This window comes from Hydractinia symbiolongicarpus, chromosome 2 (genome assembly GCF_029227915.1).
Source record: "Hydractinia symbiolongicarpus strain clone_291-10 chromosome 2, HSymV2.1, whole genome shotgun sequence".
Classification (NCBI taxonomy): Eukaryota; Metazoa; Cnidaria; class Hydrozoa; order Anthoathecata; family Hydractiniidae; genus Hydractinia; species Hydractinia symbiolongicarpus.
In genome coordinates this window covers 23,437,144-23,457,866 of record NC_079876.1, presented here as the reverse complement: position 1 = coordinate 23,457,866, position 20,723 = coordinate 23,437,144, and positions in this window count along the sequence as shown.

The following is a 20,723-nucleotide window of genomic DNA, read 5'->3' as shown; positions in this document are numbered from 1 at the left end:
AAAATTTGTTACAGTCACAACACTATAATGGTGTGTGCGCTTCACTTGATTTACGATATACTGCATACCTGTACTAAAGCACTCCACCTGACTGTGTCTCACAGTTTGCAGTTCTTTTTAAGCGCTCCTTAGGGCGTTCAACAACAGTTACTTGTGGCTCATCCCGGCCTTTCGACGCCGGGTTTCCCGGCTATCTATATTATAATACACGTATACGTCTGTCTGTCCGTCTGTCTGTCACGCAAAATGGTAGCTTAGCTGCGCAAGTAGTGAGATACACGCAATATGCGGTAGAACAAAGACGGGCGAACCCGTGGATCTTTCCACGGGCTAACGACTAGTATTTAATAATAAACAAGAAGCCCGATGGCTTGAAGATTTCCGCGATCAGCAGAGAGATAACAAGTATGGCATTAAAATATGTCATATAGTGTGAGATTATTCTCGGAGAACAAAAACGCGATGCATGTTATCTGCAAATATAGTTTAACAAGTTTAAAAACAAAGATAGCCCAGGGTAAATATCTTTTGTTCTGAGGACGAAACAAATTATATAAGAACATAAGTGTTAAAATCTAAGAACATGGTAAGATTATTCTAAGGCTTTGTGAAGCTTACCTACAAATTTTTTTATTAAAGATATTAAGTAGATATACAATAGGTAAACATAGGTTATTGAGATTTATTAACCCGAGGTGATTTATATTCAACGACGCGCAGCGGAGTTGAATATAATATCACCAATTATTTTTTTAATTTCAACATGCATGTACAAAATGTATAAAAATCGTTTATATCGTTTAAATCCGATTTGTGTTGTTTAATCGCTAATGCCTCTTTAAATTTTCTTTTAATAAAATTGTTTTCCCTTTACACGTAAAACGTCTCTGGAATGTCCAAACACATTAAAGAAACAAAACACGAAATGAACTTTGAGAAAATAGAAATTCTCTATAGGGAAAACAATTTTAAACCTATAAAGAATTCATTAAAAACAGAATAATCACCCCTGCTAAATAAGCACTACTACTTAATTAACTGTCCTGCCAATTAAGGGCCCCTGTAATGGGCGAAATTAAACAAGCTCCTCACCACGTGCTTATTCGTCATTTAGGTTAAATTAAGAACATATCAAGAATATTTATAGGCTGCATTTTAAACGTTAAAAACAATAAAAGGGCTTTCTTCCATATCTATATATAAATAAAAAATTATAATATTTTACATATAGTATTATCTAAAAAAATAAAAGCTTTAACTTAATATCTTTGAAATTAATCTAGAAAATTTTGGACATTTTTTTATATATACAAATTCTTTTATGTAACATTGAACTTCTAAATGTTTCAGAATTTAGGCGTTATTCTTACTCTCTCGCTCAATTTGAAAATGCAGACGGTGGATGTTTTGATAAAGGCTGATCTGAAAAAGAAAAAGCATTCAAAAAATGAGGAAAAATAATACAATTGGATACTTTTCCATACACAACATATTTATCCCTCATTTTTATCCCTCCATCTAATTATAAAGCCATCAGGAAAGATAACGTATATATACATGACAGATATATACATGATTTTATTCACAGTGTTCACAACATATTTAAAATTATTATTAATTGTGAAAATATTTGATTTTTTTAGTTATACTTCTTCAAAAATTTGTACAACATCGGTAAAACACAATTTCAGTGAAATATCACCAGAAAGACAAAAAAACATTTTTTCTTCCAAGTGTAAAGCTGCTTTCATTTTAATAGGTCAGGTTTTTTATAGTAACTTCTAAAATTCAGCAGATTTTAAGCTTGTTCATTATATAGCAATTGTAGACTCATAATTTGTTCTTATAGTCTATGAAGGTCTTTAAGCATCAGCATTTCAATTCAATTTATTTCTTGTTGGCAAAAAATTTAACATGAACTACCATTTGCCTGCTCTAAGTTAGCAAACTCCGTTTCATATGGGCAATTTATATTTTGTTTGTGATTGTATGCTCCCCTACACAAATCGTAGTTACATTTAGAGAGAAATTTATAAGAAAATGAGAACAAAACTTATATATGTAAATTAAGTCACACACAACTGCAATAAAACCCATGGCGAATACATGCCAACGTAAATTGGTAATTTTTGTTAACACCTGGGTATACGCCTCAGCCAAATAATATATATATATATATATATATATATATATATATATATATATATATATATATATATATATATATATATATATATATATATATATATATATATATATATATATATATATATATATATATATATATATATATATATATATATATATATATATATATATATATATATATATATATATATATATATATATATATATATATATATATATATATATATATATATATATATATATATATATATATATATATATATATATATATATATATATATATATATATATATAGCCTGTCAATTTGCCAATTTTAGCCTGTCAATTTGCGTTTGGGGTCTGGAAATATAAACACCATTGAAACATGTCTAACTAGCTAGCTACTATGTGATGGAGTTAACTGTAGCTAGGGACAAGTGATTTTACAAAATTCAAGTATAATTTTATCCAATCGAAAAATATGTTTTGTCCCTAAAATGCGTCTGGTTGGTTGGGGAATGAAATGGATTATTAAAACCCTTGTGAAAGGCTAACTATTAATACAACTAAAAACTTAGTTAGCTTTACCTATTCTAGCTATAGCTTAGCTAGCTTCTTGGTGACTAGACAAAGACATGTGCAGATCAGCTAAAAACACCAGCTAGCTAATCAAAATACAATAAATCTTACCTTATATCAAGTATACTATAATATAAACTACTCTGGAGTTCCAACCAGCAAGCCAACCCTTAAAGAAATTCCCCACAGGCACAGCCAAAGGACAAGATTCGTACAACAAGAATTCAAAATGCTTTTGGTCATAGCACAAAGCTTTGGCCAAGGAATGTAGAATACTAGAAGATCGTGAAGATCAGATTATTTACAATCTGTACTCTTATTAGTTGTAAACGAAACGAAGCTTTCCTACTGGCTTCTCAGGTAATAACAATGACAGGGTCCGCGCAAATATTTCAGCCTAAAGTCTAGTCCGTGCATCCAGCCTAGCTGCGCTGTCTCTCTCTGTATCCGTCAAGGCGATTTTAAAGATTCCGCCTCGCGTAGCGGTCGGCGGAAATCAACTATAACATTAATACAGTTATCTTAAGATAACAAGTGCTATCTTAAGATAACTCTTTTAATGTGATTTTTGAATCCCTAAACATTTACATTAATGTGTTGACTTTAAGATAACTCGAGCTATCTTAAAGGGGAACTAAACATAGAAATTATTTTTTGATATATTGTTACTACTACCATAAGAAAACGAATTCAACTAGTTTTTACTGTTTCATATGACTTTCAAGTGCCAAGAATACAAACCTTATTACCCCAAAATACGGTTAGAAATCCCAACCTCCAAATTCGTAAAAAAAGACCGGGACGTACGTGATGTGTGACGTTTAAAGTACGGAAAGCGCAATTTAATGCAGTGACTGGTTTATTAAAGCAACAAATTTGTAAATTGTTTATAGTTTTGATAAATGTAGCTACTAGCAATTCCTTCTTATTTTACGCTAAATCTGCCAAGTTGCTCAGCTTTCGGTTGTACAATTCACTCCCACGTTTAACAAATAACTTAGTTTTCAGGAAATACCTTAAGAAAAATCGAGCAACAAACTTCGTAAAAATTGATTGCAAGCGATTAAATGAAAGAGGGTCTTTACCAAAAGATTCTGGTTTTTATATCTGCTCAAAACACTTCACTGGCGATTTTTTCCAGAGGGATATGATGGTAGGACAAAGTTCATCTGGATTTCTTGAATGCAAAAAACAAAGCCTTTCTTTGTATTTGCATATATTCACTGGTCATCAAATCCACACCATTGTATAATTTACGTTCACTTTTATTTTACTAATATTATTTCATTCGTTTGTTACTTTCTTTCATTTTTAAATTTATAAATTTAATATTTTAACGGTAAATTTCGTCCTGCTTGCCACGTATGATTGATTATCTTTTCTCGCAACTCATAAAGACTGAAATATACTATCATTTTTCAATAATATATATGACGTTAAAAATGACAAATTCTGGCGCGAATACACTAGCATTAAAAACATGAAACTTGAGCATGTTTTCTTTACAACAAGGACTCAGAAGAAGAAATAGCAGCGCTGCTGTTGTTGTATGTTATCAAAAAAGGTCAAACACAGAAAAAGAAAGTACAGAAATGTATGGGTGAAGCCGTGGTTAAATAGGCGAACTTGGCATGTACAATACTTCAGTACTAAGAGTATCGTAGATGCCAAGTTCAGTTCGCCTATTATAGTTTATGTTCATTTAATATGTTCATTTGCAGACGGACGGACGGACGGACAGACACTATTGCTCGTTTAAAGTGTGTACTCAAAATTGAAGTTAAAATTTGTATCTTGTGTGCTACGATCGAGCGCAATTAATTATAGAGCAACAGAATGGTAGATTGCTTGTTAACTTGTGTTATTTTATCGTTGTATTGAGGGAAGTTAAGTCAGAGTTGCAAATTTGATAATCAGAATTATTTTAAAAAAATTCAACATTGCTCTTATTAATATTTTATGACCATGGTTCACACATACCGTATTTGCAAACGTACATTTGACAGACTCAAGGGACTTAATATTCATATGTACTCCTGTAAACGAAAACAAAGTCATTATAACAGACGTGTTAATAACAGTTTGAACGTTAATGTTGCATGTGATTATGATGAAGATGTGAAAACCATCAACTGGGCTGAAACCTTATGCCCGGAGGAAGAAATGTCAACTGAAATTACCAGACAAGAAATTTTATTAAACTTTCCGAAATTCACTGAGCGAGAACATTTAACATCCAATTCCATTGTAAACAATCTTACAGGCGATGTATTTACCAGCCTTGTGAACAATGCTTACAATGAAACGATATTTTGGATGAAAAATTATTTTTCTTACCATCAGGGAAAATTATTATTCATCTAAATTATTTGTAAATGAACAATCTTTCTGTATCGACCAATTTAATCGTGACACGAAATTCCATCGAATCGCGCTAAAAGTATTTATGATTTTACCAAATTTTCTCCTTCAAAAACCATCGAAGGAGAGCAAACCAAAAGAACACAATTCAAAGTTAGCTGAACGGTTTCAACTTTGAAAAGACAGTAAGATTGAATTTTTACTAAAAGAAGGACACACAATTCAAAAACAAATTCGTGCTAGCAAAAAACGACACAAACAAGACACACAAAACACCTTCGCAAAGCTAATGATGCAAGGAAAGGTCTCTGCTGCATTGAAAATATTATCTGACGATGATAATCAGGTTTTACCTCCAACAGATAACACGATTCACGAATTAAAGAATAAACATCCAGAGCCAGCATCTGTTCAGGAAGAAATATTGCTTCAAGTTCCAGTACCAGAACTTCACAATTTCTATTTTGATAACATAAATGCTGACATGATTAAGAAAGCTGCTCGCCAGACCAAGGAGCTCCAGGTCCATCGACGCAGAACAATTTAGAAACATTCTATGTAGCAATAAATACGAGCATGAAGGGCGGCAATTATGCGAACACATTGCTTCTATGGCAAAAAAATTAGCCACTGAAAGCATGCGAAATCTTTAGAAGCGTACGTCGCTTGCAAGCTTATTCCGTTGGACAAAAATCCCGGTATTCGACCGATAGGATCGGTAAAATATCACGTAGAATTATTGGTAAAGTGTTAATCTGGGTATTAAAAAGTGATATCCAAACAACTGGTGGTCCGTTACAATTAGCAACTGGACTAGAAAGTGGTGCCGAAGCAGCCATACACTCTATGCGTGAAATCTTTGAACATCAAGACTGCGATGCCGTTATTTTAGTTGACGCAATGCTTATCAACACATACCGCAGTCCTTCGCGTCTTATTATCGGCGATGGGAAGGAGATTTTGTCGCAAGAAGGGACAACTCAAGGTGATAACCTTGCGATATCCTTCTATGCTTTAACTACTGTGTTATTGCAAGAACGTCTAAAATCTGCTGTGAAGTAGGCATGGCTGGCAGATGATGCAACTGGTGCCGGTAAAATTATTGACCTGAAAATGTTGTGGTACAGTGTGATTAAAGACGGAAAAAACTACGGTTATTACGTCAACGAGAGTAAATCATGGATGATTAATAAAAGTGAAGCGATTGAACTTGAAGAGAGAAAAAATTTTACCGACTCGTCAATACAATTTACGACAACAAGAAAACGACATCTTGGAGCTTCAATTGGAATTCGTGATGAATATACAAATAACAAAACTAGTCAATGGTGTGAAGAAATGAAAAGACTTTCAACAATAGCGTTGACAGAACCGCAAGCAGGTTTTGCAGCTTTTATACATGGCGAGTTAAATAAATTTACATATTTCATGCGTAGAATACCTTGTATGGAAGAATATTTAGTACCTCTAGATGCAATCATATCCGATATGTTTTTACCATCTCTTTTGGGCAGCACTATTTCGGAAAGTGAAAGAGCTCTTTACAAAAGATCGAAAAGAATTGGCGCCCTGGAAATAAAAATACTAACAGAAAGTGCCGCCGTCTATTACGAGTCATCAAAAATCATCACTGCTCCACTAGTTGCTGCCTTCATTACTCAGACAAATATGAAACAAAGCGAGTTAAAGCTTGTCGTGTGAACGCTGTCAGGGAAGCTCGAAAACAAGACGAAATGTTAATTAACAATCAGCTGAATAGGAGTGAGATACGGGCAATGGAACAGAATAGTGAAAAAGGTGCCTTGAGCTGGCTTAACGTTTTACCATTAAAGGAACAAGGTTTCGATCTTACAAAGAAAGAGTTTCAAGATGCACTTGCGCTGAGATACAATCATTTGGCGCATGGCCTAGTGGTTATGGAGTTCGCTTCGTAATAACAAGGTCCGTGGTTTTTACCACAGCTACGGGTCAACCCATGCCATGTGAGGGAAATTGGGTAGGTATTGCCGGTGTATACTGAATGTATACATTCCGAACACAGGACCCACATTGATATAGCCACAGGATATAGCCACATCAGTGTTTCTAACACTGAAGTGGCTATATCCTGTATAAATATTCGGAATAATAATAAAGTAAAAAATCTACCATCAAAATGTGCGTGCGGAGATGATTTTAATGCCACCCATGCCATGTGCTGTAAAAAAGATGGTTTTGTGACCATGCATGATAAGAACGTACGTAATTTCGAAGCGAATTTGTTGCAAAAAGTTTGTAATGATGTGGAAATCGAACCAAAGCTTCATCAGTCAATAACGATGAAGCATGGCTTGATGTATGTATGTATGTATGTATGTTTCTTTATTTAACGTTGGTCAAATTTACAAGATAGCTTTCGCTAATAAAAACCAACTAACGTAACAAATAATAATAATAATAATAATAATTATAATGAAAAATAACATTCTGGGCAAAGATAAATTAAAGTTTACAATTCATATTTTACACTTTTTTTTTCATCAATTTTTTTTACATATTTTACAATTACATAAAATAGAATCCTGGCAGGCTAATTTAACCGTGAACTCTTCAATGGTTGAACTATTTTTAATTTCACGGGGAAGATTATTCCATATCCAACAACTTTGATACAAGATGGAATTTGTACCATAGGTAGTGGTTTTAGCTTTAGGTAAAGTCAAGGAAGGGCCTCTCCGGAGGTTATGCTCACATTGATATGTGTTAAAACTAAATAGACACCACATGAATTCAGGGTTCAGATTCTTAATGCTTTTAAACACCTCTATTGCTAAAGTTTTTAAGTGGCGTTGGTGGATGGATTTGTCCTTGTATTTTTCTAAAATGTCAATATAGTCAGCTTTCACTATATCGTATACAACCTTCAATGTTTTATAATGTACTCGCTCTATTTTACTATATGCAGTTTTACTGCAGAACATCCAAATAAGGGGTGCACAGTTAAATTGACTCTGTATAAAGCTTGAGCTGAGTATTTTTGCTTTGGTTTGCGATAAATAAGGTCGTAGTCTTCGTAATGCATGAGGTTTAAAATTTGCCTTCGAGTACAAGTTTATATTGTTTATATGTTGATTGAAGTTTAATTTATTGTCAATTTGAATACCTAGGAGTGTAACGTGGTCAGACTCATTTAAAGTAACTGATTCAAGTGGTAGAGTGATTTTATCTCTTGTTTTTTTACTTAGTATTATAAATTGAAATTTGGTTGGGTTGGCTTTTAGTGAGTTGATTTTAAACCAATGTAGCATATTTTGTGTATCAACAGTTAATGAATTTAGTACAGTAGCCAACTTCAAACTACATGCATACAATGTATTGTCGTCGGCAAAATTACATACCTCTGATTCTACAATAACAAAGAACAAGTCATTAATAAAGATGTTAAATAGGATTGGTCCTAAAATGGAACCTTGGGGTACACCACAAATAATCTCAAGCCATTCACTAAATGATGAGCCTATTTTAACTCTTTGTTTACGGGACGTGAGATAATTTAAAAGTAATTTTAGACTATTTGTGCTGATACCGTAAGCAGCAAGCTTTGCAATCAGGAGATCGTGTGATAGGCAGTCATAAGCTTTAGAAAGGTCCATTAGTACCCTACAAAACCACCATTGTCAAGTTCTTTTTGCCATGCTTGAATTAATCTATATAAAGCGTGTTGAGTTGAATGTGATTTCCTGAATCCGCATAGTAATTTGTGTAGATACTGTTGTATGTACGTATTAAGTTGTTCATAGATTAATTTTTCGAATACCTTAGATAGTAATGGTAAAACACTTATAGGTCGGTAATTTTTTTTATCCGTGGTGTCACCTTTCTTATGTACAGGTGATACATCAGCTTCTTTCAATATGTCTGGGAATTCATTATTATCAAACGATTTGTTGATGCAATTGAGTAGTTGTTTAAAAGCACCCTCACTTTCTTTAAGAATTTTAACGGGAATTTCCCCACTAGAAGCTTTGTTTGTAGGTAAGTTTTAAATAGTCCTTTTAATGTCATCTAATGTTACTTTTTTTAAAGTAAAGATTCCATTAATTATTGTATTTTGTTTAATGGCCAGGACGCTTGGATGAAATTTAAATTTGTTAATTATGTTATCTATTATGTCAAGGTTATCCTCAAGGTTTTCACCCGGCCAGTTGTATAAATTTAAAGAACTTACAATATTTTCAAAGCAACAATTAAATGTTTTTGCAATATCATTTGATTTAGTCATTATGTTTCCTTGTTCAATTAAAATAATATTGCTGCTGTTTCCAGCTGCATGCTTATTTGAAAAATAAGGTTTACATACCACCCAAAAAGGTTTTGTATTTTTCTTAATGGGGAGTTTATTCATAAATTCTGTTTTAATTTCTTTGTTAAGTTTAGTGACGTAGTTTCGGTGTCTTTTGTAGATGGATACGTCTTCTGGCTTTCCAGTTTTAATTGCCCGTCGTTTTAGCATAGAACGTTTCATTATCGCCTTACGAAGATTTTTATTGAAGTGGGGCTTTTGGTTTCCTCGTATGACCTTTTTCTTTCTTGGAGCGTGTTTGTTCAATACATTTACAAATGTTTCTTGAAAGGTTTCCCATTTATCTACATTATTCTTTAAAGCATTTTGTAGTTCAACCTGAAAATCTTCTTTAATAAAGCTTTTATAGCTTCGATAATTAATAATTTGTGGTTTCTCCTTTTCGAAGGTAGATTTAAGAATAGTATATTTCATGTGATGACAATCACTGAAACCTGTTTCGTATGAATTTGTAAATTTAAAGCAGAATTTGCGATTTGTGAGGAGTAAATCAATGTAAGAACCCGAACCCTTAAAACATGTGTTGCCCTTAATGAGATTAACCAAATTGTTACAGTTCATAAAATCAACCATTTTATCTTTTTTAGTCTCAAGGTTAAAATCCCCCATCACTAGATAATTATCATAGGTCACAGAATAGTGATCTATCATACTTGAAAGATTATCTAAAAATAATTCATTGTCTTGATTCGGATATTTATAAATACTTATTACAAGCCACTTTTCCTTTCTAAGATTCAGTTCAAAAGGTATTGCTTGAAAATCAGTTGGTATAGTAAATGTAGTTAAAAGGCGGTTTGGTAAAGAAGACTTCAGATATACTAGAAGCCCACCACTTCTATTACTAATATCAAGACGATATGGTTTGTGATATCCGTTCATTAAAAACTGAGCTGTCGGGAAAGACTCATCTATTTTCGTTTCCGCTATGCATACAATGTCAACATTACCACTAACCATGTCACTATAACCTTGAAATTTATTACGGATAGAATTTATGTTCAGATAAGAGAAAATAATATTCTTGTGATTCTTAAGATGCCTACCCTTCAAGACTTTGAAAACATTTTGGCTTGAATTAGTAGTGCTCAGCTCTTTAGATTCAAGACGGTTAGCAGTATCATTAAAACTTTCTAATCATAATTGATTTAAACCTTTTATAATATTATTTGCTAAAATTGATGACCCAGTTTTGTTTCAATGAAGTTTACTTAAGTTTAACCCTCTTTCATCAATGTTAGAGTTATTAATAAATATCATACCTGTGTTACCACAGTAATTTTCCAACCATTCATTCCTTTTTTAATAAGCTCGCTATGATTACCATCTTTTCTAACTACAATGCCAGAAATCATAAGTTGAATTTCGTGATTTACATCAATTTTACGTATTGTATTTACTACTGCTTTCAGTTTTTTTTTGGTATTTATATTGTTCGTGATATCGTTCGTTCCAATATGGAGAATCACAACATTTGGTTTTTTTCGCACTGTTGGTTTTACGTGATCGATAATATCTTCCGTAGTAGCGCCAGGATGATATCTAACCTCAACCGTATCAGTTTGTGATATCCCTCTCGGTGCCAAATCTTTAATAATGGAATCGCCTGTTACTACCACTCGTTTTTTTTCAATTACTGGGGAATTCTCCATTTTACTTTGATCATTATTGACAGTAACAGTTTTAGTTTTATTTTTGTTGTAATTATTAATTTTATTGTCACTTGTATGATTACCTTTGTTATGCGTTTGAAGTGGTCTATTGTCTTGAGAATCAACCGAATTTGATTCTAAGTTTTTTGTAAGTTTTTGTTCGTTGCCATGGTTACGTTGAAATGTATGAGAGATGTTGTTACGTTTCAAAATATTTTTTTTTTGAGATTCGCCCTGGAAATTCTGCTTCCCAATTAGATGTTCGATTACTCTATCTTTCTCCGTTAGCTGTTGTCTCATAAATTCAATCTCCGATAGTAGATGGGATATAAACGCAGATTGAAAATTTGTAATTCCAGGATCTTTAAATATTTCGTCTTCACCAGTCGTATTAATCTTTTTCTCTATGTTGGGTCTCTTTACAAATATTTTTTTCGTTGATATGATGCTTGGTGACTTAAAATCGTCCACTGTTACATTTAGAGTATTGTTTATATCTTCCAACAAACCTTCACACAGCTCTCTGCCGCTAAATGGCAATTTTATTTCATCATTTCGTTCATGAATTTCTCTGTTAGGAATCGTGCCTTCCGCCATCTTGGTTGCCGGCAAGAGCCAGGGTTTTTTGGCGTCAAGGACAGTTTGCTTACTTCGATGTACGTTTGTCCAGTGTAAATGCCCCATCGCAATTTGAAACGTTAATTAGTAAGATATATAAGAAGCATGAAGCTGAAAAGAAACGTAAATACAATCAGCGTGTATTAGACAACGGCACATTCACCCCACTTGCCTATTCAATAAACGGAGGAATGAGCATAGAATGTTCTATGTTTCACAAAATTCTTGCAGAAAAAATCTCAAAGAAATCCGGCGAACAGTACGATAAAATAATGACTTCGATGACTTTAATATGCTTACAAGAAATCCATCATTTAAGTAAACACGTTTTCCCATGACAGAGGGAAGTTGATAAAGATCACCGCATACTATCATGCTTTTTTCAGCAAAAGGAATCCAACTTGGTCCTCCAAATATTTCTATTAGTCTTTGGTGGTTATTGACAAAAAGAGTATTTGAAACCATCGAAATCTTATCCATTATGATAATACACACCTCTGCTTATTTCGTAAACGAGTGTGCATTTTATCACTAAGGGGGACATAATTATTCCCATCAATTCCAAAACATGAATGTACTGTTGTACAGCAGCTACACCTGTTGGAGCTACAAGACAGACTCTTTGCTTTTCTGCATTTTCACCTTTGTACATTAATATTGAACTGACATGCACTTTTCTTATATTTTCGACACGTTTTAGAATGGGAATGAATCTGGAATATTTTTACAACACTAAATAATTCTGGTTCTGTCTCAGGGTATGGAAGGTCCGCTCTTATAATTTTATCAACAAAACTTATATCCTCTTCTTTATTCTCTCTTGTCAACACTGGTGCACTGATTATCCATAAAAATACATGGACATGAGGACTACCTCTAACCTGAAATTCAACGCGAATCACGTGATATTTAACTTTTCCAAGGGGCCCATTTAGAACAATTTCTTTGAAAAACGCTTATACTGTATTGAAAATAGCGTGATACCAACACAGGGTTCATGTTTAAAATTCTACAGCGTTCCATGTGGTCCATTTCCTCCAAATTATTTTCAGTAACATTAAAGCCATTCATTTCTGATATTTTTGAAGTTAAATCATTCCAACGAAGGTCAGCACAGGACAATGTTAAAAAAATGTTGGCGTTCCAAATTGTTTTACAATGGCTAATACCTCGTGCAGAAATTTCTTTCAGTATGCTGGAGTAGCTTTGATGGTATTCATAAAATTAGACGCTTCATAGTTAGCAACAAAAGATTTCACAGTTTTCTTTAAATTGTTATTGAACATACCAGCTGTTAAATTGTTACCAGAAATTTTTTTCATTGCAATATTTATTCTACTTTTCAAATTGATTTGTTGAATAACATGATGGGCATAAAATATGTAGTCTGCATCCGATGCAAATTTTTGTGAATAATTAAGTAAACGCTGGTTGAAATATTAAATTGGGCTTAGCTTTATACAGCGTTCAACATTGTACCCAAATTTACAAGTTGGAAATAAATGAGGGTGGGCCAGTTCTTTACAATTCTCATCACTTATGATAGATAAAGGTTTTTTCCTCTCGCCAGAAGCAACAACTAGTGTGTCATTATCTATTGCATGTGGAATTTTTGAGGTCATCACAGTTTCATTTGCAGCTATTCTGAACAAATCTAATGGGTTTTCTTCTTCCTTTTCATTAGAATCTATAATATCTTCTTAACCTTTATTAACAATAACTTCCAGTTGTGTATTTTCAGTAAAATGTAATAACTCTGTCTGTATTGTATTCATATCAATTACAGTATTTTCATAAAAAGGGTTATTAATTTTCAAATATTCTAAAACATCTTTTAAAATTTGTGGTCGTACAGGTTCAAAGTACACGTGGCCATTATACATTAGTTTACGTTTCAATATTATTAACACTAACCCACTGCAGTCAGCTGATCTTGGAAGAACATCATATATATCCGTATTTTCTATAGGTACATTGCATATTGCCCCTTCTAGTTTTAGAGATTGCCCTTTTATTATTGCATTACTGCATTATTATTATTATTATTATTATTGCATTATTGCAGTGTTTTTAAACAATAATCTTTGTGCAATCAAAACTCGTTCAATTTTTCTTAACAGTGGATACCCAGAGGTAAAGTCAAAAATTTCTAACTTATTTGAAACAGCCCGACATGGTATTTGGGAATTCTTAGCCTTTATTTATTATTTATTCATTTATTTATTATTTATTCTTTTATTTATTATTTTTTTATGACAGGCTTGACAGACATAACAGTTATCATTATAGCTTGAAACTAGGAAAAATTTGAAACCTTTTAGATCTGTGATATTATACTTTGAGTCATCAAACTTCAAAACAGATAGTTTGTACAAGCACCTATTGCATACCACACAAATATAATATGGTCCTTCCTTAATCAAATTCTTAAAATTAAGTATCCGCCTTTCCTGAACCTCACTTTTTATGAACAAATACTTTAAGGGATTGTTCTTTGAGCTTCTCACTATTTATTGCACAATTTTCTTTCCTTTTTGACAATACATTAAGACCATTTAATTTAATTTAGAAGGTGACGCAAATCTCATCCTCATCTAAACCTTTTCAGACAACATGGGCAGACATTTATCTCAGACAATATGGACAGGCATATAGCCTTTACCCATATTGTCCTAAACCTTTTCGGACAACATGGGCAGGCATATAGCCTTTACCCATATTGTCCTAAACCTTCTAGCTTAACATGGGCAGGCACAAATCCAATAAAAAAACTCAAAACAGTACGAATGTTTTGAATGAATAAAAGTCAGGTATATACTATTAATTGTCAAATTCAAAATTGGTTTTAAATAAAGATTAAAATGCAGTCCAATGAAATTAACCAATACTAAACGTTGTAAAAAGATTGTGCCTTTGTTTAGCAATCTAATTTAAGCCCCATGTCAAAAAATTAAATTGTGTTCTATATTTTTTCTTTGTTGGACAAAACATAGTATGTACTTACAAAAACATCTCTATAATAGCCATCAAACAATCGAATTGATTCAGACAGGATTCGAACCTGCATTTCTCTGTCAACAGGGCAACCTACCAATTGGATGACTGAATCGCAAGTCATAATTATTAGACATACAAACTTACATTTTTTGTGATTGCTTCGTGGAAAATAACTCTGAAAAGATTTTTTGTTTATTATATATATAAATTTTTTTATTTGTCACCGCATTAACCAAAATCTTTTGGTGATGACCTCTGAGTGTGCACTTACTTTATGGATGGCCCCTCCTCTATACCAGTCAGAGAAACCTTTTAAATATGCTGTTACAGTATAAATAAACTGTTCATGTTAATTAGACGTCTATTACATCCTGCTGACGCAGCAAATCGCTTATTTAAACTTGGTAAAAGCAAAATATTCCAAAATGTACACACTAAGATTTTTGCATCTTCTTTTAGAACTAAGAAGCAAATAATGTGTGGACCAACTACACTTATTTTGAGCCAATAAAAAAGATGAAGATGAAGGGAACATGTGTTTAACATTTTTTGACAAAAGCCTAAACGATTTGACAGTTAGAGCCCGTCGATGACAGCTCTAACTGTTGAAATGTAGCCTAGAATAAACTCGCTTGTTCATTACATGATAATATCTATATTATCCAATAACTAATAGTTATTCAATAACTAATAGATGACATCACGTGGTTTAAACGAAGGGGTTGTGACTGCATTGTATTTCGCTTGGTATTAATTATTAATTGTTGAACCTGCAGCTTTAAATCATCCTTGTCATCACCATCGGGAACTTGTATCAGTAGTCTGTGCAGCATCTCACAATATGTTTCATCATCACTTTTCTCTGCGTTAATTTTTTTGCGAAGTTCTTTGCTGCTCATTGTTACTTTCGCGAGATGAAACAAGTTTCTTCAAAGCAGATGCAGCTGATTTCATTACTTTGTTTGCATTTTCAACTTGCGCGTCAGCTATTTAGATGTTCAAAATATCGGACAACATGGGTCAAAGGACATCGCGGGATGGCACACTGCTTTTTTTTTTTTATTTCAATTCATTTTACTTTTAATTCATTTTTTCTTTGATTTTTTTAATTTAAATTCATTTTACTTTCAATATTTTTTTTATTAATTTTTTTTTTAAATTCATTAATTCAATTTAATTTTCTATCTTAGTACAGTTGAACTCATGTAATTCGAATTCTCAAGGGACCGAGAATTTTGTTCGAATTACATGAGTTTCGAACTAGATGAGTTTTCATATTTTTGACCTAATTCGATGAAAAAAGTCTTTCCCAGGTTTACTTTCGAACTATTTTTTGTATTTTCGAGTTAGAATAATGAAATACTAAATTCATAATTTTTCGAAAAAGTCTTTGATTGTTGATTGTTTCATTTTCTGCTCTCGTTTCTTGGAAATCTCTTCGGAGATCTTCTGAATCAATGGGATGACGTTCGATGATTCGAAAAGGGTCATCTTTTTGAGAGTCTCGATTGCGTCGTCAATCTCATTTTGCGATGGGGGTGGAATTGGTTCATCATCAGGACACTCTGCACTTTCGTCGTCTGAAGAGCCGTCATCGATGACTTCTACTTCCGGATTTTTATACATATCCACGATTTCTTTGACAGACAATGGGCGTGATTCATTAGTAACAACGTTGAAATCTATATCAATGAACGATTCGACATCCAGATCGTCAGGTGCAATGTCAGGTCTAATCTTTCGTAATCGGTCTAGATCTTGATTCAAATCTTCTACAACATTCGTTTCATCATCGAATTACATGATTAAAATTTCTTGATGGGACCGGAAAATCTGTTCGATTTACATGATTTTTCGAATTACATGGGTTCGAATTAAGTGAGTTTTCGAATTATAGGAGTTCGAATTACATGAGTTCAACTGTACCTTCTTAGGCACTCTAAAGTCACATTAATCAGTTATCTTAAGATAACTGATTAATGTGACTTAATGTGACTGTATTAATGTGAATTTAGAGTGTCATAGTATGGGTGTAACATGCTTTAGGGCAGAACGATCTAGGACTAACATACAGGTGAGCATCACGTGGACTTCAAATCAAAGCGACTTTTTTTTGGATTCATTGAAGAGGAGCATAATCTTAATGAAGCTTCAAGTCGTCGTAGCAAGCTTTTTAAACTTGATTGGTGTACGTTTGTTTACGTTATTTTGGAATATTATTATATCGTACTTTTACGTTGTAAGTGGGGTTTCTTGTTGGAAATGATATCCAGTTTTGAAAGAAGAGGAACGTATAATCACGTTGGAGAAAGTAGCAGAACTGGCTCGCAATGGTTGAAGAATGTAAATTAATTCATCAATAAAATCCATGTGAGAAAATTTGAATAACAGAAACAGATCAGGTACTTTTCAGTTTCGTTCTCTTTTCAACAATGTTCCACTTATAAAGGCCAAAAAGGATTGTGCTAATAGTTTGCCTGTTAGTAATGGAACGTTTAAAGAACTACAATAGTGGTCACAATATGTTTGGACAAGACAACGAATTTCGAAGTTCGCCATCACAAGTAATTGAGTAGGCTCATTCTATATTAGATTCACACATCTTGAACTTGTCAAAGTTCACTTGCCAATGTTCAGAGTGGACTTAGGACTTCGGATCTTAGGTTATTTGGTAAAAACAAAATTCTTAAAATGTGCTATTTGTTGCTGACGTCAGCAAGGCCATTATTCACGAATTTCGGGGCCTTCGTGGTCACCGACGTGAATTATGTCGGTGTGTGGGCGTGCTAAAGAATGTGAATAGCAACTTTTCAACACTCTCTGCCTGCCCTGCTTGTGTGCTAAAGGAGCAACTTTGCAGCCTGCCGGCTGCCGAGTATTGACCATTTGACTCTTTTGTCCATATTTGGATAATGAGTAAAAACTGCCTTAGTTTTAATATTTTTGTCCACGATTGTAGCTACAATATGTAACGCAAACGTGTTGATGTTAACCAGTGAGTGTTATTACCGACAGAAGGACGGGTTGGCAATGGGTAGCCCACCAGCTCTTTATATAGCAAATGGTTGGCTGAGTAAGTTATATTTCAGATACATGGACGATATAATACGTGATATAAAATCTGATAATGTTAATAAAAAATCGCAAGATATTAATTCGTTTTTATCTTAATGTGAGTTTTACTAACTTAAATCTAAGAAACACAGTAAAAACTTTGTCAGATGGTTAGGCCCCGAATATAAACATTCATTTAGTAAAGGTCGGGCAGTTGAGGAAGAGGCATCAAAAACTCTTATCTTACTAGTTTCTTTCATTTACGAAATTAGGTAATTTATCTACCTTTTGCTAAGGAACTTAGGAATAAGAATCATTTTAGTATCGACCTTTTTAATTGAGTTTGACATAATTAGGAAATTAGGGAAAGGTCTATTGTTCAGTCTTCTTGCACAATTATTGTAGCTAATTATCTGGAATTGCCTTGTAGTCTGGCTTGAGGGGCAACAGAACCACATATCTTTCGCCATTTTGGCTTCCCAGCCCCAGACTCAAAAGAGAACCACTCCAAACCCAACCTAAAATCAACTTTTATAACATTATAAAATTGATTTACTTGTTAAAAACGAATGGTGATGAACCACACCTATAGCCTCAGGCAAAAATTTTTACTTTCTTCCAAATCCAATGATTTAATATGAGAAAGTCGTTTTGCTTTAAAAATGTACTGGTTGCTTGGTGGTTACAAAGATCCAAAGAGTTAAAGTACATATTACTTCAACATTTACAAAATATTTTCCCTCTACTTATGTTTTACCCTAAATTGTACTACGTTTAATTTCCTTGGTGTAATTCATTTGACCACACGTTCTGATCGTTACAGGATTTAATTTAATTTTAGGCACAAATCTTCAGAAACATATAACATCTGACTACCACTGTCAAACAAAATTTTATACCGCGAGTTATAATATCGTTCTCTGCCGCATATCCGAGCCTTTGTTGCAAAAGAATACAAAAATTCTCGTCAGTAGAAACAGTTGTAGAAAATTCGTTGCTTTTCTCTGTTTTGCTTATTTCCATTATAATAACGTGTTTTATAAATACATGATTTTTACCAGTCCCGTATTTTCCACAAACCAATCCCTCCCAAGTTGTCCAATGTCGAGGCAAAAAGAAAGCGTGACTCCTTTGTCAGAATATCTTTTGACATTTGACACTTTTTGGCATTGTGGTTTTTGTGAGTGGTTTTGTAGCATAAAAAACAAATGAAATTTCTTATTTGAAACCTTTTTATTTCTTTATGTTGTTGGCAAAAAGCGATGGCATGTCCCCACCATGGTAGGCGATGAAAGCAAATCGATAAAAACTTAACGATGAATTTTTAAAGACGTCATTGCAATAAAAATTTCCAAAGTCTTTTTAATGAAAGTCTGAATCAAAACTTGAGGGGTTTTCCTTTTTGAAATATTAAAATTATCAATTAAAATTAAACTTAAAACTTGTCTATATCTGAAAATGACTTATTTTTATTCATGGACGCCTCAAATTGATCCCAGAATCCTGGTCACTCAATCGCCTTGCCCTTAAACTTAAGCAGTTCTAACTTAATCAATTTATAAGAAACAATAGACGTAGAAGAAACAGATGTGTTCTAAATTTCCTTTTTTTAATCTCAAAGTGAAGCCAGCTAGAATTTTATCGCTAAGGAACAAATTTTTCTGGAGCTTGTAACTACTTGATTAGTAGCTTGATTAGTATTATTATCCGAAATTGCGGCCTGACATTAAAACCGACACAAATGTATTCGAAGACCTTTTCGGTAAGCTTTTTTCTTTGCATTGTGGCAGTTTTAAAATTATGTTAAACTTTTGACAAAAATATAAATAATAAGATGATATATCTATAGTATAAAAGCCTTACGTTGAACAACAAATAAAACAGAATGATTTTGTAACAAACTATGTTTGAATGCAACAAAAAATGATATATTATTATATATTATTTATATATTATATATATTATTTATATATATACAACAAACACATAATAAATTCATACAAAAAAGTAATGTACAGTTTATAAATTCATATCAAGCTCCTTCAATGCACTGTTTATTGAAATTGAACTGCTGATTCTCCAGATTTTAAATTTTCAGCAGTCTACCAATGTCTGTAACAAGAATGCATGGAATTGTAGCACCATGTTTCATCATTTAGACAACAGAATTAGCATCGGTGGCTGACGATTGGTTGATATTATGTAAATTTCTTAGTTCAAAAGCAAGATGTCTAATAAACTCATAATATATATATACACATACTTTTTATAGCTAGATATGTACATGACAGTTGAATCAACTTTAAACATTCATCTCTATGATACCCGACTTATTGAGACAAAGATGGCAGCTGTGAACAGTGGGTGACAAATTTTGGTTACACTGAGTAAATATCTTAGCTCCGTTGAAAATAATAAGTTGCTTAAGTGCTGGATTACAAAAAGATTAAAACTTTTTTATATTTAGCGCGGTGGTTAGCTCAGTGATCAAAGAGAAACCGAATATGCCACCTACGTTCTGTTGAAATTATGTAAAGATAAATTACAAACCATGTTAAAAAGCAGACTTGTTATTATAATAAAAAGACAAAAGTTTAACATTATGGGAAAAATACCTCTAATCTCAAAGAACCTGATATATGATTTCGCATGTTTCGGAAATAATTTGCGAAACAGTGGATTTACCTATTCGGTGAGAAAAGGATAATGACTGCTTGGATTCTCCGCTGGCAAGAAAACGAAGATTGAGTGATAACGCATGTCTTGAAGTGACCTTTTCTCTCTATTTTCTAATATTGGTCTAACCCATATCTTTTGCGTTTTTTTTTTCTCTTTAAAAGCCAGTATGCACAAATGAAATCTTTTTCGTCCGAGCTGCTTTTGATTGCCGGAGCCATGCTGAAAGATTATTTACTCACGTCACTCGCTGATGTGAACATCCACTTCTCAGCACGAAAGGTGTTCAAAATATTGGTTTACTGAACCCGTTAAAC